The sequence below is a fragment of the Panthera onca genome, chromosome B3 (genome assembly GCF_046562875.1).
Source record: "Panthera onca isolate mPanOnc1 chromosome B3, mPanOnc1 haplotype 2, whole genome shotgun sequence".
Classification (NCBI taxonomy): Eukaryota; Metazoa; Chordata; class Mammalia; order Carnivora; family Felidae; genus Panthera; species Panthera onca.
Genome location: NC_138344.1, coordinates 110,783,381 through 110,806,589, shown reverse-complemented (window position 1 = coordinate 110,806,589; position 23,209 = coordinate 110,783,381). Strand labels below are relative to the sequence as shown.

Below are 23,209 nucleotides of genomic sequence, written 5' to 3'. Positions count from 1 at the left end.
GAAAGCACAAGTTGGGGAGTAGCAGAGAGAGGGAGAGAGAGAGAATCCCAAGCAGGCTCCAGGCTGTCAGTGCAGAGTCCAATGTGGGGCTCAAACTCATGAACCATGAGGTCATGATCTGAGCTGAAGTCAAATGCTTTACCAACTGAGCCACCTAGGCGTCCCTGGACTCTTTGAAATCTGAGTTTACTATTGACTTGCCCTGTGTCTTCTATTCTCTTCACAAAGATTTCAAAAGTCTTCGGGCCAAAACTTAGTCCCCGCTCAAGCATCCCAAGTAGTCTGTGAAGCACGTAGGCATGCCTTGCGAGGACGGAGCTGAGAGTTCTCCTTCCCCTGTGTCACTGATGGCCATTGCCCCCACACCACCCAGCACCCTGATGCTGGTTTCACAGAAAAGGGAGCTGATCAGCAGGAAATTGCCACCTATGGGGTACCACCTGGCCAGGGTACTAGTGGAGGATAGGACTGGACAATAAGACAGCAGAAGGATGGCTTCCTCCACTTCCGCTTCCTTGTCCTCTCTTGTTCCCAGGCAAAGAGGGAGTCTGGTACCCCAAGGGAGCGTGTTCTGGGCCACTTAGAAGGCAAGCAAGTACAGAATCAATCTAAATGCATGTGCTGTTCTCTGCGTGGGACAGGCTGCCCTGGGTGTGAGGGACTGGTAGGAGAAAGTTGTACAGAGGCTGTGGGCAAGGACCCAGGTGGGATCTTGGCTTTCACACACCCCCGGAGGCACATTGGTGGGCAGTGGTTCTGGCATCATGAGGGGCAAGAAACCAAGCCTGCCCCTCCCTGGGCACCTCTGCATTCAGCCAGTACAGACTCTGTGCACAGGCTCACTGCTACCCTGGGCATTCTTACTTTGGCTGGGGGTAGAATTTATCATCATGTGGTCTTATCACCCAAATGGGCATGAAAAGAGAATAGGGAGGGAAAACTCTTTGCAGGAAAATGTCCTTTCTTTCCCAGATTCGTGGGCTCCTTACCCTTCCCAACATCTGACTTGATCCCCCAATTTCTCCAGATTTATGACCTTCTAAGTGATCCCTCCAGAGTCCCCACCATGGTGCTCCCTCCAGAGGTACTGCCTTCAGGGAAGCATTATGGTGTTAGCTCCCCCACCCCAGGTTACAGAGGAGCCATAATTAACCTCTACTGAAACAAAAGATTCCATCTATAGAACCTCATTTGTTTCCTTCTCTGCAGCTGGCTGGGCTGGTGGCTGGGACCCTTTCTCAGTCACGTTTTTCTTAAACCTTTCTTTTACATCCAGGAAATGACTAGTTGGTTATAGTTAAAGTGTATGTTAGGGGCCATTCCAGGAACCAGCTGACTCCTTGTATTTCCTGCTTTTTGTTCCATTAAAATACCAGAAGGGTAGAAGGGTGGTTTCACTTAGGCACTCCCTTTCTGGGGCTTGAAGACAACCCAGAGGCTCTTTCTAGCCTCCCTCTGAGCTGTGAGCTTTGTAAACACCAGTCATGGCTGCCTCACACTCATCACCCTCCACTGTATCAGGAAGCTTCGGGCAAACACCTAAGGCTCTAGTGACAGCTAGACATCCCACACTACCTGGCCACCTCCGGTCCCCAAGCCCCCACCACCAAAGTATTCATCTTGGAGCTTGGAGTCAGAGGAGCCCTGGCTGTCTGCCTTCCTAGCTGTGTGATCACGGATGAGTTAGTTAAACTCTCTGAGCCTCAGAAGAGGGATCATGATAATGATAATACCAACTTGCAGAGATTAAACCAAGTGGGTTTTGTAAACGGTGCTAAATAGGCTCTAAAAGCCTATTCAAAATTTAGCCACATCATTTCTCAGAATGTTGGGCTGAAAAGGAGCTTTTCAGAATTCTCCCTGGGAGCCCAGAATGGAAGCATCGGCAGTGGTACTGAACAAGGACCCTCTGGAGAAGGAGCCCTGATGAGATAAGACTAAAGCCCTGACACATCAAGGAAACTCAGTGCTTGACACACAGTAGGCTGTCAGCAAACATGCGTCAGTTTCCCGATGGTTCTGGGTGCCTGCGTGAGCACAGGCCAAGGGGCTTCAGAAAGCATGTGAAACACCTACACCTGCCTTATAGATCATCAGCATTGACAGCATCGCCCACAGCCCCCAGAGTTGTGGTTGCCCAGGAATGGCAGTAGAGAAAAACACCCCGGTTTCAGTCTGACTGAACCCCATGCCGGGCCCCTCCCACCCTATGCCATTTTGCCCTCTCTCTAGCCCTGTCCCACCGACGTGGTGACCGGCCAGTCTGTCCACAAAGGGTTAATCTGCAGGCTGGCATCCAGGCGACTGCTTAACTGGAGCCCAGACTTCTATTTACCGGCACATAATTCTTTTTTTTTTTTTTTTTTTTTTAACGTTTATTTTTGAGACAGAGAGAGACAGAGCATGAACGGGGGAGGGGCAGAGAGAGAGGGAGACACAGAATCGGAAGCAGGCTCCAGGCTCTGAGCTGTCAGCACAGAGCCCGACGCGGGGCTAGAACTCACGGACCGCGAGATCATGACCTGAGCCGAAGTCGGACACCCAACCGACTGAGCCACCCAGGCGCCCCTACCGGCACATAATTCTTTGCTTTGACAATCGTGTCTGAGTGTTTTAACACCTGGCTGGCCCTGACTGAGTTTGACCATGTTTTGAAAAGTGACTTCAGCGCTGGCGGTGGTAATTGGCACGGCACCATGGGCTGGCGACGTGGCAGCGTGACAAACTGGAGCAATCCGAACTCCGCAGCTGATTTCTTTTCTGTGGCTTCCTGCTGCTGCTGCTGCGTGTCCATAGGGCACCGACAGTCCAGGAAGAACACTGGGCCCGGGGCCTTCCATCCGATGGGTCTGTTGTGTGAGGTGCGGGGGCGGTGTTTTTCTCTTAGACATCCTTCTACAAATAGCCAGGTATTTTCCAGTGGCTCACGGTGGAAAGGCTCTGATGCAATGGTCCGGCCTGTGACATTCCTCCGGGTTCTGTGGGTACCAGGTTAACCTGAGACAAACCTTGAGAGGAATGTGGGCACAAAGACCACCCGCATGTGACAAGCAGAGGCTGTTCACGCACAGCTTGCTGGGGCAATGAGGTCAGCTGCCATCACTTGCTTTTGGCAGAGGCTCAAAGACAGGTGGGGCAGTGGAAAAGCTACACGGTGGAAAACAGAGAAGGCTTCAGATACACTCTGACTGGAGGCTGCCGGCGTGGGGGAGCTGGCGGCAGCCTAAGCAGAAGCGGGGCACATTGTGTGATTGGTTCAGAGAGTCCGTTTGGCTTTCTCTGGTTGGTCCTGAGTTGGAAGCTTAGGCAAAATTTAGGGAAGTTGATGATTCCGGGCCGATTACTACAGAGGTTGTGTTTTGGCTTCCTGGGCTGGTTGCCATAGAGGTTGGGGGTCAGAGTTCAACTTTTACATATGGTCTGGCCATCGTTCATTTACTCCGTCAGTCTCTCAAGAATTTGAGAATCCTTGTTAGTCTGGATCGCCTCATTTTATTCGGGGACGGTTAAAGTGCTGCTCAGTAAAAGTGGATGCACAAACAAAACGAGGCTGGAAACACCCAGAACGCCCAATTTTGTGCCGTTCAGAAAATTAATTGTGTGTGTAAATAATTGTGCATAAATTTTAAAAGGTTGTTTCTGAAGAGATTCCAATGACATTGGAAGTGTTTACAAATGTGAGGCCGACACTGCCTCAGACCTGTGCCATGTCACACACCCCACAGGCTGTAGGGCTCGGCCCCTTTCCTTAAATTCGACAAAGACTCCCTCACCCAAGGCATGGAGGGATTTACATCCGGTTAAGCGGACTCTAAAATGAATACCGTTTCTCTGAGTGTCTCGGTCACCAGGCTTCTTCCGTGGTTCCAGCTCTGATCTCCCGCCATGCTCACCGGCCTCCTCTTCTTTCTCTTCTGCCCTCTTTCTTCGCCCACCCTCAAAGGGAAACACAGGTTCTTCCTATTATCTTCTGCACCCAATTCACCTCTCTCTAGTCCCTCCCTGCAAAAGCCACTCTCCCTTAACGTGTGCAAAAGCTCTATCAAAACTCTAAAATTACCCCTTGTGAAGGTACATTCGTTCTGAGACAAAGCTTTTTTCCTCCAGGGTCCCTGTCTGCTGAGTAGGGGAGAGAGTGGGTGTGGGCAGGTGGTTTTTTCCAGTAACACGAGGTTGTTTGAAGATTAGAGATAGTGTACTGAAAAGTTCCTAGCAGGGGCCGTAGCACTGTGATTGCCCTTGCTTTATCAAACAGCCCCAAAGAGGGCCTCCTCCAGGTCCTCTGAGTGCTTAGCAATGGCAGGTCACAGAGGCCGGCTCTGCAGATAACTCCTTTTTTACTGGTTTTGGTGCAATTCCGCCCATCTGTTCTCAAAGGCTAGGGCTTTTTATCTTTGCATTTAACAATTTTCTCAATCAGTGTCCCCCCCCCCCCCACCTTCTAATGTTCATCCAAGAGGTTCTTATATTGTCATTTCAGCCCTAATTGCCTGTTGATCCGTTCTGAAGGTTCCAAGAAAGTTACGCTTTTAACTTAAAAGTTATTTTTTTCTCTATTTCTATCTAATAGATAGAATAGTCTAATAGATATTTCTATCTATTTTTTTCTCTTTAAAAGTGCTGAAAATCCGGGCTGGGGATCACCATCTTGATGCTGGGGCTCAGACATGTCCAGGCTTGTCTAGAGAACCAGTAGGGAGGCCTGTCAGGAACCTATATGTACGAGGGACCAAGAGGCCAGCGAAGAAGGTCACTTTCTAAGGGAGACACTGGCAAACACAAGCTGCCGCTGATGATAATGCCCTTGACTTCTGGGGGAAGCAGTGGTTTTGAGTAGCAGCTGGTGCATGCCTCCCAGATTGTTCCCATCCAGCATCCTGTGGATGTGGCTAAATCCTAAAGAGAGGGCTGGGGTGGTGTAGAGCTGAAGTAGGCGGAGTCACACGAAATTTCCTTAAGATATTGGGGGTACACAAACAGCACTCTGGGGACAAGCGGGAATGAATGTAGATAGGGAATAGTCCTCAATTTGCAGAGTCATTTGGGACCGGGGTAATAGGAGCAACTTCAGCAGGTGGTTCTCATCCTAGGAAGCAAGAGCCCAGTGAGGTGGCCTAGCGCAGAGGCACAAGGCAATTTTAATGGGCGACCATGGTGCCTCTGGTGAACACCTAAAGCTGCAGGGAACGGCAGCAGTGGCAGCCGAGCTCAGTGCTGTTAACTCAGCATTGACATCATTGGCTTCAAGTAGGAGGCAGTGCCATTAGCTCAGATGCTCTGTTCTTAGCACAGTGGACCTTCCTATTCCAGAAGGATTTGGGGTTTTAAATGGCTGAATGCCGGGTTCTCTACTCAAGTACTAGGGTGTGGAAGTTTGTCCATTTAAGTCCTTTAACTTCTTAAGAACCACGGTTGTTCTTGTTTTTGTTTTTGTTTTTTATACCACTGAAAGCAATCCATATTTTTAAGGAACAGTAAAACACTCTTTCTTCCTGCGGAAGCTGGATCTCGGCAGAAAGTCTTGCCCCTAGTTTTCCAAACGCCACTCTCACTCATTCTATTACACCCGGACTCACCAGATTTCCTTCTGTTTTGACAGCCTTTCCCTTTCATGGCCCCGTCTCCATGAAATATATAGTCTGCTTAAAATATTAATGTTTCCCTTTTCTAGAATTTTATTGCACTTACAACTTACACTGACACTTAATAATCATGAGGCCTTGTTTCGGGGACCTCTCTTAGACTTCCACAAAACCCAGTGCAGCACTAGGCCTCAAGTAGATGGCCTATAAATATTTACTGAATTAACTTTCTAGGCAATGTATTTAAGCTCAGGCTTGCCACATCCATGACCCTTTCTTCCCAGAGCAGGTCTGTGGCTAAAGACAGTTGGATGGAAACACCACTGTGCTCTGGCCTGGATGAATTAGGGCACTTTTCTCCATGCTCATTAGGAAGGTAGATATGTGTGTTGTAGGTTAGAGAACTGGGAAGGGGTAAGAGAATCAGGGAGTTGACACAACTTTTATTTCCACTTCCTTATACACTGCTTAATAAACATAGTTAAGTTCTTATCAGACATTTGGTATATATCCTGTCTCTACCGGTAAGCCATAAAGTTCTCTAAAGACAGGGACCATGTTTTCTACAGATCCTTTATTTCAAGCAAGGCCCAGTGAAAAGACCTTGTATTTGTGTAATTATCTTAAATAATTACACAACTTTAACTGTTTAATTAAATTACACAACTTGAGGTACTTTCTAATTTATTGTCTCATGGGCTCTTTATAACAACCAAAGCTCCAAATACTTGGTTCAGGACTCAAGTTCAGAAAGAGGTTTTGCAAATGCCTCTTAGGGTTCCTTTTGTGTTTCTATGTCCCCAGCAACCATTTTTCTCACTTGAAATTTCGTTCCGGGCACATTTCAGTGGCCACTGCTAAGAGTGGCACCTTACAAGTGCTACTAATCTTGGCCGGTGTTGTTTACAAGAGGAGAGGCAGCTTCCTGTTTCCTTAGCCACAGTGGCTAGGCAAATGCACAGTTGTTTACCCTCTTAAACTCCCCCTTGGCACAAGCAGAAAATGATCACAGACTTAGAACTAGTTATCCAGGGCATCACTTTAAGTCCCCAGACACCAGAATCTAAGGGCTCATACTAACCCTAACCAACTGGTTGGAGCTGGGACCTCAGCCCTGGAACCAAACAAATCACCCAGCTTATCAGGAAGCCATCACCTTTTGCTGAGAGGTGGGGTGGGGGAAGCTCAGAGGTAATTCAGCCTTCCTGGGCTCAGAAGGTCAGAACCAAACTGGTCGAAGACCAGAGAAGGAGAAGGGAGATCTCTCCTGACCAAAGTCTTCCCCTTCCTTGAGTTCTGTGAGGAAGCTCCAGGCTGCTTGTCCTCTATCTTTTCCAACCAGTCCTCCCCCTCCTTCTTCCTCAATGGAAGGGACTTCTTAGGGTGACCAACTACTGCAGTTTGCCTGAGACTGAGCAGTTCTTAGCTAGACTTTAAGGATTTTTTTTTAAAGTGTATTTATTTATTTTGAGGGGGTTGTGCATAGACAGAAGGAGAGAATTCCCAGCAGGCTCTGGGCCACCAGCGCAGAGCATGATGCGGGGCTTGAACTCATGACCCGAGATCATGACCTAAGTCAAAGCCAGAAGTCAGACACTTAACCAACTGAGCGACCCAGGCACTCCTAGACTTTTAGTTTTCAAACCAGGAAACTCCTGGGCAAACAGAGACTAGTTGGCCCCCTAGACTCTCTCCAGGGCCCTGTCCGCAGGTCTCATCATGGCCTCCTCAGAGACGGACTTCATGGACTCCACCACAGCAGCCACCAGCCTTTGAAGCAAAATTTCTCTCTAGACCTCCACCTCTGGCTTCCCCTGAGCTCCGGACCAGCACTTCAACCACAAGCCTGATATTATTGCTGTTTGCACATCTAACTTCAAGTTCTGCAGGGTCTGAACTGACTCACTACCTCACTCCTCTGCCCCAGCAACCCTGGTCCCACTCCTCTCTCAGTGTTTCTGTTTCTGCCAGCACCCCATCATTGTCCCAGTTGTTCAAGATTTCTTTCTCTGTAAAATTTTGTGCCAGATTCTGTCCTAAGTTCTGGGGACTCGGCAGTGAACAAAAGTCACTGCTTTCAGGGAGCCTGCATCTTAGTCGAGGGAGATGGAAAAGAAATATATACATAATCAGTGAGGAGCTATGCACTATGGAGAAAGATTAAGCAGGCGTAAGACATGCTGAGGATGGATGAGGGGCGCCTGGGTGGCTCAGTCGGTTAAGCGTCCGACCTTGGCTCAGGTCATGATCTCACAGTTTGTGGTTCGAGCCCCACGTCGGGCTCTGTGCTGACAGCTCGGAGCCTGGAGCCTGCTTCGAGTCTGTGTCTCCTTCTCTCTCTGCCCCTTCCCAACTTGTGCTCTGTCTATGTCTCTCAAAAAATAAATAAACGTTTAAAAAAAAAAAAAAAGACACGCTGAGGATGAAAGCCATAATCACAGGCTTTCACGGGTTCGGGGGCACTTCAGGGAAGCCTTTCTGATGCAACGTCATCTGAGTGGAGGCTTGAAGGAAGTGAGACAGGAACCAGGGACTATCTGGAGTAAAAGTGTGCCAAGCAGAGGGCACCGTGAATTCAAAGGCCAGAGTCGCTGGGCAGACTCGCAAAGGAAAGAGTTAGTAAGAGAGAAATGAGGAACAATGCAGGAAGGCAAGTCAGGTCCTGTAGAGCCTTGTAGATGAAAACACTTTACTTTTTACTCCTTTACCCTCTAATCTGTTGCCAGACCATGATAATCCACCCTCTGCAGGGTCTTTCCTTTCTATTTCTGGGGCTCCCACCTCATGAAGATCCTCATTACTTCTCATTTGAATCATTAAATCGGCCTCCTGAGTAGTCTTTCTGCCTCTTGTCTCTCCCTACTCTAATCCTACTCCTGACTGCTATAGTCTTCTTCGAGTACAGTTCTGATTGTCATCATAAGATCATTAGCATACATTTATGTAGCTCTGAATAAAAGGAGGGGGGCAGACACAGGGGATGTGTTCCCACAACTTCCCAGCACGTCTTTGTCAGAAATAGATAGAACTGTCAAAAATATGTTGTCAAACATGTCAGAGTTCTGTTTTTATGCTACAGTGTAAAAATTGCAAATTTTCCATCGAAATAAAAAATAAATAGAAGGATGAATTAGTCAGAACCCCTCTGGTTGTCATTAACAGAAACCCAATGTAACCGCTGCCTTTAAAAATGTAATATGTTAGCTCATGTATTTTAAAGCCCTGCATCTTCGGGAATGGCTAGTTCCACCTGCTCAGCAAGGGGAATAAGAAATGCATGTGTCTCCACCTCTCAGATCTGCTTTTTCTCTCTGTCTTTGTTCTCGGGCAGACTGCCCATGCAGTGACAAAGATGGCCACCACTGCTTTTTCACTTACACCTTCCCAGCTTAGCAACTCCACTGAAAAAAGGGTATCTCTTTCAGCAAAAGTCTCAGTGTTGACTCTCACTGACCCTCCCTGGACAAAAGACTTAGTCCTCAACAAATCACTATGACTATAGTTAGCCAAGCCTGGGTCACAAACCCGCCCTGGATCTGGAGGTGGGGAGGTTTCCGCCTGAACTACATGGAAAGAGAATAAAAGGTGGGTGGTTTCCAAAAACCATTTGGTACTTAGGGTGGGGGAGGGGAGGGGGGAGGTAGGCAAAAACCACAGGTGTCGGCAACCAGAGCCTAACAGCACCTTATTGGTGATCCCTGAACCCCAAACACGTCTACATAGTCACTAAGTCTCCCCCCTCAAAAGGTTTTAATCCTACTGTGCCAATATTTGATTATTTCAATGCTGCTCTTGCTCCATCATCTTAAATTGCTCCCCACTGCCCCTGCCCCTTGCCAGCCTGCTCTCTTCTTTCTCTAGGTCTACATCACTTGCTTGACAACAAGACGAGAGGAGGAAAAGGGTCTTTGTTTCCATGACCAAGCTTTCGATAAACTGAAGTCGATGGTTATAGACAGCTACAGCCAAAGGCACAGGCAGGATTACTGACCCCTAAATTATCACTGGTACCCTTGATATGAGAGGTATCTATGAGATGTTGGCAGGAAAGGAAAAGCCATTTGTGTAGACTGAGGACAACCCCCCACCTCGCTGGCATAAAAGGAGGGTCATTAATAAGAGTAGTGTGAGAACAACGGAGAGAGGTCAATATTACTAGTTCCTGTCCTGCATTATACATGTAGATAATATGTGTTTATGTTTATAAATACATATATAATCTCATTTAGTGCTCACACAATAGCTTTCTGAAGTAGGCCGCATTTTCTCATTTCACACGTGCACCTCTCCCATGGGAAAGGTGAGGCACAAAGATGTTGACCACCTTGCCAGCTAGTGAGTGGAGCGTGTAGGATTTGAACCCAGGGCTCTCCGACTCCTGAGTGCCGTCGTGAACCCACACGTCATTCCGTTTCTACGAAGGGGAGGGAAAGGGCGCCTCACCTGAGTCTGTCCACAGCTCCCCTGGAAACGCACCGGCGGCCGTGACTGCCTCCCAGGCAAGAAGGCGGCCAGCCTTCCCCTGTCCTGGAGGAGAACCAGGACGGGTGGTCCACACTCAGAAACGTAGAGGAAGTGGTGGTTGCTCAGGCCTCCTGCCGCCCTCTCACCTCGAAGATGCTTCCAGCAGAGAGCTGCCGCCCACCCCGAAAACGGCCGCTGCGGTGGAACCGGGTCCGTGTAAAAATAGCCAGGCCCTCCCTGCTCCCCCGGCTCTGCGCCGGCGACAGGGGCCTGCGGGCGGGGCTCCCTGGGCCCGGCTGCTTCCACCGCCTCCCGCCGCCATGGGCTCCGGGGCGGGTTCGGTCCGAACCCGACAGACTGTCCCTCACCCTCGTGTCTGGAGACCACGTGCAGCCCGCCGAGCCCCCTCGGCCCAGAACTCTCGACAGCAGTTGCCTGCAGCTCAGAGGCCCCTCCTCCACCTTCCACCCTGACTGACCCCAGACGGACTCGGGTGATAACGCAGCCCAGCCACTAGGGAGGCCCGACCAAACCGCGTGAGGCCCCGAGCCTTGGGAGGATCAGGGGGACCCCGGAGTCCGTCTCAGGAGAAACCCCCAGGGAAGAGTGAGCCCCACGGGGGCCTGGAGTACCCTGAGCAGGTGACCAAGTGAGGCAGTAGCTGGTCAAGTGAAACAGCTGGCTGAGGAGATGGGCACAGGTGTGGCGCGTGTTTAAAGAGAGTGGGCTGGGCTGGGGCTTGGCCAGGGCGAAAGGTGTCTGCAAACAGCGAAAGCCGATGGGCTGGACTCTGCAGGATGAGCAAGACAGGGCCCTAACGAATCTGGCTGTAAACACACTCCCTCCTGCCTGGAGCTTTGGGACTTGGGGAGGAGGCCCATAGAGCACTGGTGCCAGGCAGCATCAGGTGTGAGGTCACCAGGCAATTTAAATAGGCCCAAGTGGAGCCCCTGGCTGAGGAATGTCCCCAGTAGAGCTGAGTTAGTCATGTGGGAGAGAGGGCCTGCCCTGCTCGCAGTCAGAAAGGCCCGGGGCCTTGGGTGTTAAGAGTCATGTAGGAGACATGAGACAAGATCTTGAACCAAGGAAGGTAAATATTTGCTTTTTTTTTAATCCAGTATATTCAGATTTTGTAGTGACAAGAGATTTCACAATGAGTCCACCATATTGACAGACAAGTACAAGTAGACTCAAATTTTTTAGCTGTATTTTAGACTTTTCATTATGAAACAGTTTACCCACTCCCATCACATAGATTATTTTGAAGCAAAACCCAAACATCAAATCATTTCACCCATAAATATTCTAGTAAACCTCTCGAAAATTTCCCTAAATTTTAGAGCAGTAGTTCTTAACCCAGACCAAGTGTGCCCCCACAACCCCCCACTGCCAGGGGACATTTGACTATGCCTGGAGATACTACTGATTGTCATAATTTGGGGGAGGGGTGTGCTGCTAGTATCTCGTGAGTACAATCCAGGGATGTTGCTAAACATCCCACGGTGTATGGGAGAGCTCCCCACAACCAAGGGTTGAGACACGGATGGACCTAGAGGATAGTATGCTAAGTGAAATAAGTCAGACTGAGAAAGACAAATACCGTATGATTTCACTCATAAGTGCAACCTAACCAACAACAACAACATGAACAAACAAAAGCAGAATGAGACCTATAAATGCTGAGAACAAATTGATGGTGGCTAGGGGGCTGGGGGAAGGACAAAATGGGTGAAGGGGAGAGGGAGATAGACAGGCTTCCAGTTATGGAATGAATAAGTCATTCATATGGAATAAAAAGCACAGCATAGGGAATATAATCAATGATACTATGAAAGCGTTGTATGATGACTGATGGTAGTTACACTTGTGGTGAACACAGCATAATATACAAATTGTCAAATCACTATGTTGTACACCTGAAACTAATGTAACATTGTGTATCAACTGTACTCAAAAAAAAATTCTTTGGCCCAAAATAAAAAGTCTTGAGGGTGCAAAACAATGTTTTAGAGCCTAAAAGATAAGAGCACCTTAAATATATGACCATGGTATTATTAGCATGCATAAAAATTAATATTAAGTCCATAATGGCAACTATCCAATTAATATTAAATTTTCCCTGATTAGCTCATAGGTTTAAAAAAATTTTTTGTTTTAAGTCAAGATTCAAATCAGGTTCGTGCACTGCGATTGGTTGATACATTTCTTAGGCCTCTCTTAATCTGTATGTTGTCATCCCTCTTTTTTTTCTTTGTAACTTATTTATTATAAAATGTTTAATTAGAAAATAATACATGAATACATTCTGCTATCAAAATTGAAACATTACAGGTAAAGCTAAAATTCCCCTACCAGATATTCCAATCTTCATCCTCTCCCAGAGAATCACTAATTTATCAAAACTATGTATCAGTTAAGATTATGTTCAGCTACATTTCAGAAAACAAACCATAACAACAACAAAACCTTCAAGATTACTTATTTTTCAGGAAAAAAAGCCCAAAGGTAGGCAGAACAGGGCTAGTCTGAAAGTTTCTTGAAGTTTTAGGGTCCCAGACTGCATTTAGCTCTCTGCTCTCCCTCATCCTCATGGACCAAGATGGCTAATGGAGGACCAGCCCTCTTATCTGCCTTCCATGCAGCAATATGGAAGCTTGGTGAAGGAGGACATATCTGTCTGTGTTAGTTTGCTGGGGCTGCTGTAACAACCTACTGCAAACTGAGTGGCTTATACAACAGAAATGTACTTATTGTCTCATGGTTCTGCAAGCCAAATGTCTGCAATTAAGTTGTCAGCAGGGCTGATTCTTTCTGAGGACTATAAGGCCAAATCTATTCCATGCCTCTCCCCTTTCTACAGGGAATCTGCTCACAATTCTTGATGTTCCTTAGTTTTGCACAAGCATCACTGCATTCTCTGCCTCATGTGGTTCTCGGTTCAAATATCCCCTTTTTATAAGGACACCATTCATGTTGTACTATGGCCCACCCTAATGACCTCATCTTAACTAATTAACCTGCAATTACCCTATTTCCAAATAAGGTCATCGTCTTAGATACTAAGGATTAAGATTTCAACGTATGAATGGTGGTTGAGGGAGGCACAATTCAGTTGCGAACACGCTCCCTTAAGAAGATTGTATGGAAGTGTCTTACCTGTATTTGCTTATACTTCTTGGGCCAGAGCTTTGTCTCCTGGCCACACCTCTTTGCAAGAGATGCTTGGAAAGCTAGGTGTTAGCTGAGCACATGGGCATGCCCCAAAATGTCAGTTTTCTGTTACAGAAAAGAAAGGAAAAACGGATGTCAAGCCATCAACTAGCAACCCGCCATGGAATGTATTCTATCATACATTTTTCTGTGTGTTACAAAAATATCTGTGTGCCTTTCAGTAGACACTTCAGTGTTGGATTCTTCATCCAGATAGCTTTACCTCTTGCAAAGCACTCGCTAGGAGCCAGGGCTGCCTAGAGCTTCATGCTTTTATCTGTAACCCTCGGAACACCCTGGAAGCTGAGGCGGTTTAGTGTAAGCCTTGGAGCCCCTCCCTAGCACAAGGCCCCACTCCTAATTTTGGATTTGAAGCTTTCTTCTTCTTTAAAAGGGTCTCTAAAAATATGCAGGCTTCATCCCGCATCTGCTCCTGCCTATAAGGTAGGAGCTATTATCCTCATTTTATAGATGAGGAAGTTGGAACACAGAGAGGGCAAGTAGTTCATCTGGAGTCACAAAGCTTACAGTGGAGTTGAGTTTTAAACCAAAGTCTGTCTAGTTCCAAAGTTAGGCCATTTCTGCAATGCCCTGGCCGCCGAGAGATGCTGAAAGCATCCCAGCATGCTTTCTCCAGTGTGGATCCTCAGCCACAGCTCCATCTGAGTGTTTGCACTTCCCAAGAACTGGTTGCCCACCTGGCCACTGAGACTGGTGCTCTGGCAAATCCTCCCAGAGAGAGAAGGAGCATCTCCTGTGACAGAAGTACCCGAGCCGGGGTCCATCCTTGGGAGCACGTCCGCAGCGGTTTCCTACAGCTGCTGTCACAAATTGCCACAAACTAAGTGCCTTAACACAAGAGAAATGTAGTCTCTCATAGTTCTGGAGGCCAAAGGTCTGAAGACACTGTTGGCCAGGCCACACTCCCTCCCAAGGCTCTAGAGAATAATCCTGGCTTGCCTCTTTCAGCTTCTGGTGGCCCAGCGACTCCTCGGCCTGTGGCTGCAGCTCTCTGCTTGCATCTCCATATGGACTTCTCTGTGTCTGTGTTTTCTCCTCCTGACTGTATAGGGACACTTTGCATTGGGTCAGGGTCCACCCGGGAATCCAGGATGATCTCATCTCAAGATCCTTCATTTAATGGCATCTGTACGAACCCTTTTTCCAAGGAAGGTCACATGCACGGGTTCTGGATGTGGATTATCTTCTTGGGGACCGCCATTCAACCCCCTACGCAGTATTCCAGAGCAGCAGAGATCATTTCTAGGACCAAGGGAAGTGGCAGGAAAACATGGGTACACACACACTGTCCTTCCAGTCCATTTTCATGCAATGGCAAAAGTGGAGCTGCAGGGACAAGGTTACTCACTTTGGAAAAGCACAAGTGGACCCAATTGCCCAGGGCCTGCTTCAAGTTAGAGACACTGAAGTTTCTGTTAAGTGTGAGAGTGTAGATGCCAAGCTTTCTTCGTAGAATGGTAAGCCATGCTGGCATGTTTTTCTGTTTACTGTCCACTTTAGAAAGGTGCCCTGTGAAGTGAATTTTAAATTCAGAAGCCAAGTCAGGAGGGGCACAGGAAGACAGAGGGATGTGAGAACCATTTCCAGTCAAGCTGTGAGTTCCGTGGCCAAGCTTCTTACTTAAAGAGCCAGGTGTTGGCTACAGGTAGTGGTGGATGCCAGATTCTGGAGGCGGGAGAAGGAAATCGTTTCAGACCTATACCTGCCACCGTGACCTTTAGCTGATTCGAATTCAGTTTCACCAAGTATTTACTGAGAACATACAGGGCACCAGGTCAGCCTTATTTCCCTCAAACCTCACAACCAACTAGGTATATTACTTTCTCCACTTCCCAGATGGGATGCAGATTCAGAGGGATTAAGGGATTTACCCAAGATCATACAGCTGTAGGTGGCAGTGAGTGTAGATGTGTCTTGATTCCTAACTAGGCGCTCGAGCACAAAAGATGAATATTCCCTCCTATGTGCCAGCTCCCATCCTGGTGAGGGGGCAGGGATGAGAGCAGACCCATCACCCACCCACCAGAGCTTGACCCCCCCCGCCCCCACAACCGAAAGCAGAGCATTCTGCAGGAGGAGGCATGTAATCAGCATTTCTGCCACTCTCCAGTACCAGTGGAAGAAACTGGCTAATTAAAGTCTGCAGCATGCCCAGAAGCCTCTGCAGCCGCTAGAGTTGTTTCCTGTGCGTTCTCGGTGCCTGATGATACATATTCTTCATGTTTATGTGGCGCAATACACCGTGCTCCATGAGCATGAGGTATTAGTGAGCCAATTTTCCCATCCACGCAGCTCCAGAGCAACTAGGAGGCATCCCTGTTATAATTTATGAGGGACCAGCATGTGCAATCAATAGGTGCCCCACAGGTTATTAAAGAAGAGAAAGATGGCCCAGGAGGCCCTGTTTACTAACAGGGAAATGGTCTCCCGGCAGCTTCTGGCACGTGGCCTGTGAGAGATTTACATTTCCTTTTCAGTCCAGAAACAGGGGCCTTCCCTTCTCATCTTGGGCCTAAACCTCACAACAGGGGCTGGTGGAGGCACAATCTGATTAGTGCCTTTCCCTGCATTGTAACCCAGAGACGGTACTGGGAGCGAGGGCTGTGGGGTGCCAAGCCGCCCAAGGCTTTAACACATCCATGTATGTTTCGAGGCCCCAGAGAACAGCATTCTGGGATAGGGTTGAGGCTTAGGGAGTGGGCATGAGGCCAGGCCCATGATGCAAAAAGAAATAGCAACTCCCACCAGGCTGCAGGGAGGGGAGTCCTGGTCAACCTTGCACAGCTCTGGAGAAACTCATTTATTTGCTTCTGTTGCCTTCTCCCATTGTTTTTGTTCCTTTGATTTCAGGAATCTGTAGTTCTTTTTGCAGTTTTCTTTACTTCTTAACAGTTCTCAAGGAAGAGGGCTGGTTGGATTAAAAAAAAAAAACAAAAAAAGTAGTTTTAGAGGCGCCTGGGTAGTTCAGTCAACTAAGTGTCTGACTCTTGGTTTCGGCTCAGGTCATGATCTCATGGTTTGTGAGATCTCGTCTGGTTCTGCACTGACAGCAAGGAGCCTGCTTGGGATTCTCTCTCTCCCTCTCCCTCTCCCTCTCTCTCTCTCTCTCTCTCTGAAAATAAATAAACTTTAAAATAAAATAAAACAATAATAGCACGGGCTTATTTGTGTAAAGGAGAAAAGAAGTACATCTCCAGTCTACTTTCTGGAAGGCAGCCTGGTATGATGTAGCAGTTCTCAAACTTTTTAGTCTTAGGACCATTTTACACTCTTTTTTTTTTTTTTTTTTTTAATTTTTTTTAACATTTATTTATTTTTGAGACAGAGAGAGTCAGAGCATGAACAGGGGAGGGTCAGAGAGAGAGGGAGACACAGAATCCGAAACAGGCTCCAGGCTCTGAGCTGTCAGCACAGAGCCCGATGCGGGGCTTGAACTCACGGAGTGCGAGATCATGACCTGAGCTGAAGTCGGACACTTAACCGACTGAGCCACCCAGGCGCCCCTACACTCTTAAAACTTATGTAGATTATGTTGATCAGGAGAAAAGTTTTATTGAAATGTTTATTCATTAATTAAAACTAACAAAAATAAATCCATTACATGTTAACATAAATGACATTTTACCATAATAGAAATAACATAAATATTTTCCTTTTTTAAAAAATGTTTTTTATTTATTTTTGAGAGAGAGACAGAGTGCAAACAGGGGAGGGGCAGAGAAAGAGGGAGACACAGAATCTGAAGCAGGCTCCAGGCCCCGAGCTGTCAGCATAGAGCCCGATGCGGGGCTCAAACCCACAAACTGTGAGATTACTACCTGAGCCAGTCGGACGCTCAGTCGACTGAGCCACCCAGGTGCCCCATAAATAAATATTTTCATTTAAAAAAACTTCCAAAATAAAAAAGAATTAGTGGGAAGAGTAATAGTGCATTCCATTTTTGCAGCTTTTTTTGCAATTTTTGCAATATGGATTCCCATATCTACTTTTGTACTCAATAGGTTGCAATGTGTTGTTTTGGTTGAAGTATATGAAGAAAGTCTGACTTTACACAGATAATAGCTGGAAAAACAGAGTATTTAATAGTATTTTGAATATTTTTAGATATTCTTTCTGATGCTGCACCAAAATGTAGCAAGTTAAAGGGTAGTTGCAGTGTGAAATCTGAAAGCATATATTTTTGTATACTGTTACATTAAAATCCATTGCTTTATTATGAACTTTGATTGGATCTTTTATCCATGTATGATTTGTAATACCGTGCATTGGAAAATGCTGGTTTATTGAATTATACAAATATTCTAAATGTTCATAATTTCATTAGACAGTATTTAAAAATCACATTCATTAATATCACCATCGATCTCATTAGAAAAGTCCAAATATTAGGAAGCTGTCAAGCTCCACAGTAATAGATACGAGTTTTCCAAAATTCTCATTTTCCCTTGGAAGTTCAAATTTTATCATTGGCAACAAATACCATCAGTTGTTTTCCTCAAAGTGACAGACTCCCTTTGTTCACTTAAAGAAAATATCTGCCAAATACCCGGTCTGAAAAAGCACTCTTTGTCATTTAGTCTTTGAAGCAAAGAAAGAAAGAAAGAGAGAGAGAGAGAAAGGGAAAGAAAAGATGCTCCATGAAAAAAAAAAATGGCTAGTTCAACACACAGATTTATCACCTCAGTACACTTCCTAGGGGTAACCATCATACCCCGAAATGCAATAAAAGTATTTATGCATACTCCCCATTTTGTTACATAGAATATTTTGAAAAGTGTTGGTACTTAAAAAGACTAATCAGGGGCACCTGGGGGCTCAGTCAGTTACACGTCCGACTTTGGCTCAGGTCATGATCTCGCGGCTCATGGGTTCAAGCCCCACGTTGGGCTCAGCAGAGCCCACTTTTGGATCCTCTGCCCCTCCTCTGCTTGTGCTCTCTCAAAAATAAATAAAACATTAAAAATAAATAAATAAATAAGGTAATCATTTTTACTACTTCATCAAGGACATCCTTAAATGAAACTGGCATTTGTTTTTAAGTGTGTGGCAAGGATGACTAGTACACCCTGATGCCTGCCTCGATTCGCGCCCAGAAGCTAGGAGTTTTACCCACCATTGCTTTTGTACCTTCAGTGTAAATGTTAACATAGTGCAAAGGGCAAAACAATCATAGTATTATTATGAAAATATTTTTTAAATGTTTATTCATTTTTTGAGAGAGAGAAAGAAAGAGAGAGAGAGAGCGAGCATGAGCAGGGGATGGGCAGAGAGAGGGAGACACAGAATCCAAAGCAGGCTCTAGGCTCTGAGCTGTCAGCACAGAGCCCAACACGGGGCTCGAACTCAAGGACCACGAGATCGTGACCTGAGCCGAAGTCGGATGTCCAACCGACTGAGACACCCAGGCGCCCCGAAAATCTTTTCTTTTAATGTTTATTTCTGAGAGAGAAAGTGCGAGAGGGGGAGGGGCAGAGAGAGAGGGAGACAGAGGCTTTGGGCCTCCCAGGTGCCCCCATGAGAATCATTTTGACTTCATGAACCCCTCAGAAGTGTTGCAGGGATCCCCAGGAGTCTGTGGACCCTCCTTTGAGAACAGCAGGTATAGTAGAGGGAACCAATGCCTGACTGCCAGAGACTTCTTACTCCCGCTTTGCCTCAGGCTAGCTCTGTCTTCCACAAGTCATTTTCCTCAAGTGTCTGAGGTTCCGTGTTTGTAACATTAAGCAGATCTATTAAGCAATCTCTATCACGTCACTGTCATTTTAGGAGCACTGTGGGACACCGGACAACCTTTATCCTTGACTTCTCATCATGATGGCCTGTTTGTTCCTCACATGGCTCTTTCTGGTGAGCTGTTGTCGGGACACACAGGCACATACTCTCTTCTCTCCTTTTACAAACGAGAGGACAACGGGCTCTCCCATTGAGCAGGCGTTTGCTACAGAGGATGAACTGAATACTTACCCTCTGCTATCGGGGAGAAACGTGGTCATCAGAGATCGACTACTTGAGCCCTGCACCGTTTGTCATGAATGGTTCTGGACGGGGCATTTTCAGCTAGTAAATAGGAGGGCTCTTTGCCGTGAAATCCAGGCCAGGAGAACAGTTGCCAAGCCATAGCAATAAGAGAAATATGCAGTTTTATAAAAACAGAGTAACACCTAAGCATAACTCCTAGTTTCCCCCATCCTTGTAAAGCTTTGGAATAAGTACTTGAGCCCTTTAATAAAATACTGCAGTCTCAAAGCTCAGTATATATTTGGTCTGGAGAGGACCAGGGAGTCAGTGTGGCAGAAGCTTTTAAAACTGACCTCCTCCTGACCAAGTCACCAGGTTAATGGAGGCTCTCTGCTTCCTCTAGAAAACCAAGTGTGCCCACGGCATGCCGGATGCTCGACTAGGAGAGGTTCCCTCAAGTGCTTCTGTTCCCACAGGTTGAGCTGAGTGCTTCCAATGGGTCAGGGCCATTTGTTCCCACAGTTCTGCCCATTGTCCTTGCAATTCTGGTTGTGTGACTTAATTATTGTGAAAACCAGTGAAATGTGAGTACAAAGAAAGAGGCTTGGGGAGCCTGGGTGGCTCAGTCAGTTGAGCATCCATCTCTTGACTTCAGCTCAGGTCATGATCCCGCGGTTGTGGGATCGAGCCCCATGTTGGGTTCTGCACAGAGCCTGCTGGGGACTCTCTCTCTCTCTCTCTCTCTCTTTCCTTCTGCCCCTTTTCCCTGCTTGTGTACTCTCTCTCTCTCTCTCTCTAAAAAATTTTTAATTAAAAAAAGAGTTTTTGTTCCTATGAAAACATTTAATGTTTTGTCCTTAAATTAACATTTAAGGACAAGTCACACAAAAAGTCCTGTTGAACTGGTATGGGAGACATTTGAGAAAGACTGGGGAAAAAATCATAAACATCTTAGGATGATTCTGTACTCCGATTGTCTTGTGTCTTTAAGTTCTCCCTCTTCTTTAAAGAAACCTGAACTGGAACTTACTGAAGATTCCGATAGAATGTAAACTCCAAAAGTGTGGAGACTTTGTGTTGGTCACTGCTATATCTCCAGCACCTAGAATATGCCAGGTGCATAGAACGAACACAGTAAATATATATAGGATAAATGGATTGTTAGTATAGTCAATACAAGAAAGATAAAACAAATTCCAATTAATAGAAGCGTGCACCAAGAAAATGCCTTGAACCTACTTAAAAAAAAAAAAAATGGTGCCTGAACATACCTGTATATGTTTTAAATTAAAATAAGAAGTTTAAGGTATGTTTCTCATGGTTACCCTTTAAATAATATTTTATTGAAAAAAGTTTTTTAAGGTTTATTCATTTTTGAGAGAGACAGAGACAGAGACAGAACACGAGTGGAGGCGGGGTGGGGGGGGGGTCGGTGCAGAAAGAGAGGGAGACACAGGACCAGAAGCAGGCTCCAGGCTCTGAGCTATCAGCACAGATCCCGGTGCGGGGTTCGAACCCACGGACCATGAGATCACGACCCGGGCCGAAGTCGGACATTCAATTGACCGAGCCACCCAGGCTCCCCTAAATAATATTTTAAATTAATCTACTGTTTTCCATCTACTGTTTTCATCACATTGGAGATGAGGGCTTTGCCTGTATTTAGAAATAGGGAAGCACCTTAGCTATCCAGTAGGTACTGTCTCCCCGTGGCAGAGCACTAGACCAGATCAAGGAGACCTTAATACAGACTCCTCTGAACTCCCTTCTCCAGAAGGTAACTAGAAACATCTGCTCCAGTTCAGAAAGGGGGAGACCTGACAGGAGGCAGACTGCATCCCCGGATAGGGATTGGTCCAGTCGACACAGACCAGATGAGAGGCCATCGCTTTGAACCTTCCCTGACCCAGCAAGCCAGAGGGAACGTGAATGATGGTAACAACTGCCTCCCCCATTTCAGACTGTGTTTGAGATTCTTTAGAGTTAGACTCAGAGGATCTGGGTTCAAATTCTGTATATTAACTGTGTGGCCTTGAACTAGTTAGCATGCTTCTCCTAGCTAGAACTTTCCAACTGGTGGGCAAAGAATGGGTTTACAGGTATGCTGATATATTGCTCTTCTCACTGCTTTCAATAAGCAGGTAAGGCCTTGGACAGCCAAGATCTCTGAGCTTGTCCCCTCTGGTGCCAGCAGCCTCATCCCTTCTCCGTGGTGAGGCATGGATATGGGTACAGATGCATAGATTGATATGCACGTAGATGTATACTTTTTTTTCAACTTCCTGTGTGTATCGCAATATGGAATAGGCTGGAAGCACTAATAGTTGCAGTCTTAGCTCCTCAGCTGATAAATCCAGTCCTGCCCTTGCCAACAGGTTGCTATAAGGAGCACGTGGGAAATGGGTGTGCAATGTTTCAAGAGTGACTGAGTCATCCCAACAGCAGGCATCATGGCAGACAGAAGCACAAGGAGAGTTTGCATCCATGTCACCAGATCTAGTTTCCTCACCAGATTCTCAATCAACAGGGAAACAAGAAAAAGAAAGGAAAAAGTTGGCGTATCAAATTCAAACCATTACCTTTATTTCCTATAAATCTGTATTAGCAAGTGTTACTATAGGCAAGTAAGCTTCCTAACACTGAACTCCAACATCAGACCAATTTACCAAGCCAGGCTCAGGCCACACTGGGAAACCACATTCCTACCTGGCAGGGGAAACCTTGTCCCTAGAAATGCCGAGCAGAAGACACATTCCCAGGGGGCGACTTACTCCCAAAAGAAAGAGAAGAGGTGGGGACTCTTGCATGCATGTCAAGTTTCTTCTTCCAACTTGCCAATCGGCTCTGTCATTCCACCTCCCCTGGGAAGGAGAATGTGAAGGGATGCAGGGAGGGCAGGAGTATTGCACTAACAGAGCTCCTCCCATATGGAAAAATGCACAACAGAAGCACCCTCTTGAGATGTGAGATGAGACTATGGTCCACTTTGTCTGCTGTTTCCTGGTAAACGTGGTTGGAGGTACTGGACCAGTACCCCATCGCCAGTTTCCTGGGTACAGAGAATCAGGAGTGGGCACCCATTTTTGCCTACACAGATCTTGCAGGCGTAGTCTGGCTCCAGAAGTGATTTCCTAATCCCTGCCGAATCCTTTCTGTTTGTAAAGGTAAGGGCTGTGTTTGTTTGAATCATTTTTTAATAGTTAACATAGCTAATCTGTAAACTCACAAAAGCAGGGACTTGATAACACCACTCACCTGTGTATCTGCAGTTGCCCAGCCCATTCTAGATGCCTGGCAAAGACTAATAGATTCAGGAAAGAATGAAGGAACGGGTGATAGAGCACAAGACAAAGTACTCAATACATGCTTCAGATGGAACAGTTTGACCTTCACCTACCCTGTTCACCTTGACCACGGTTATTACTTCCAGCCACGTTCAGCCATTACACCTGTTTCCATGTCATCAGTAGCTTCTGATAATATTGAAAATCCTTTGAGGACTTCCCACCTATGAAAATAAACTCCTGTAATAACAGACAAAACGGTGATTTGGAGGAGAGATAGAACTTTCAAAATTCTTTAAGCCAACATGAGATTTTCTTTTTAAGCATTTCACCTGATGAGCTCCCAGTCCAATGCATGGCAGTGAATCTGTGTACATGATAAAACCTTTCAATGTCAATGGGGGGACACCATTAATATCCAAGGATGTGACTGGGATCCTTTTCATGTAGTATAGGATAAATGGGTCCTAAATACTTGTTATGTGCTGAATTGTATCCCTCGAATTCATAAGTCGGAGTCCTCACTTCAATGTATGAATTCCCTCAGACATCTGAGTTACCTCAAAAGGTAACAGTATTTGGAGATAAGTTTTTAAAAAGGTGATTAAGGTAAAATGAGGCCATTAGGACGAGCTCTCATCTAACCTGGGGTCCTTAGAAAAGGAAATTTGGACACACAGAGACATCAGA

The 23,209-nt window shown here is 46.4% G+C and overlaps 1 protein-coding gene and 1 long non-coding RNA gene across 5 annotated transcripts in view; both read right to left on the bottom strand.

Moving 5' to 3' along the window:
• CHURC1 (churchill domain containing 1) overlaps nt 1-23,209 on the bottom strand; it is a 417,546-nt gene that overhangs the window by 108,555 nt on the left and 285,782 nt on the right. The gene's annotated exons all lie outside the window — the stretch shown is intronic.
• LOC132669993 (uncharacterized) overlaps nt 11,115-23,209 on the bottom strand; it is a 64,091-nt gene continuing 51,996 nt past the window's right edge. For 3 of the 4 annotated variants that reach the window (XR_013556062.2, XR_014137833.1, XR_013556064.2), the window contains one exon: nt 17,543-22,759. This is a non-coding gene — a long non-coding RNA (uncharacterized LOC132669993). Of the gene's footprint in view, nt 16,186-17,542; nt 22,760-23,209 lie in introns of those variants that run through there. The other variant, XR_013556063.2, reaches the window with a different exon arrangement.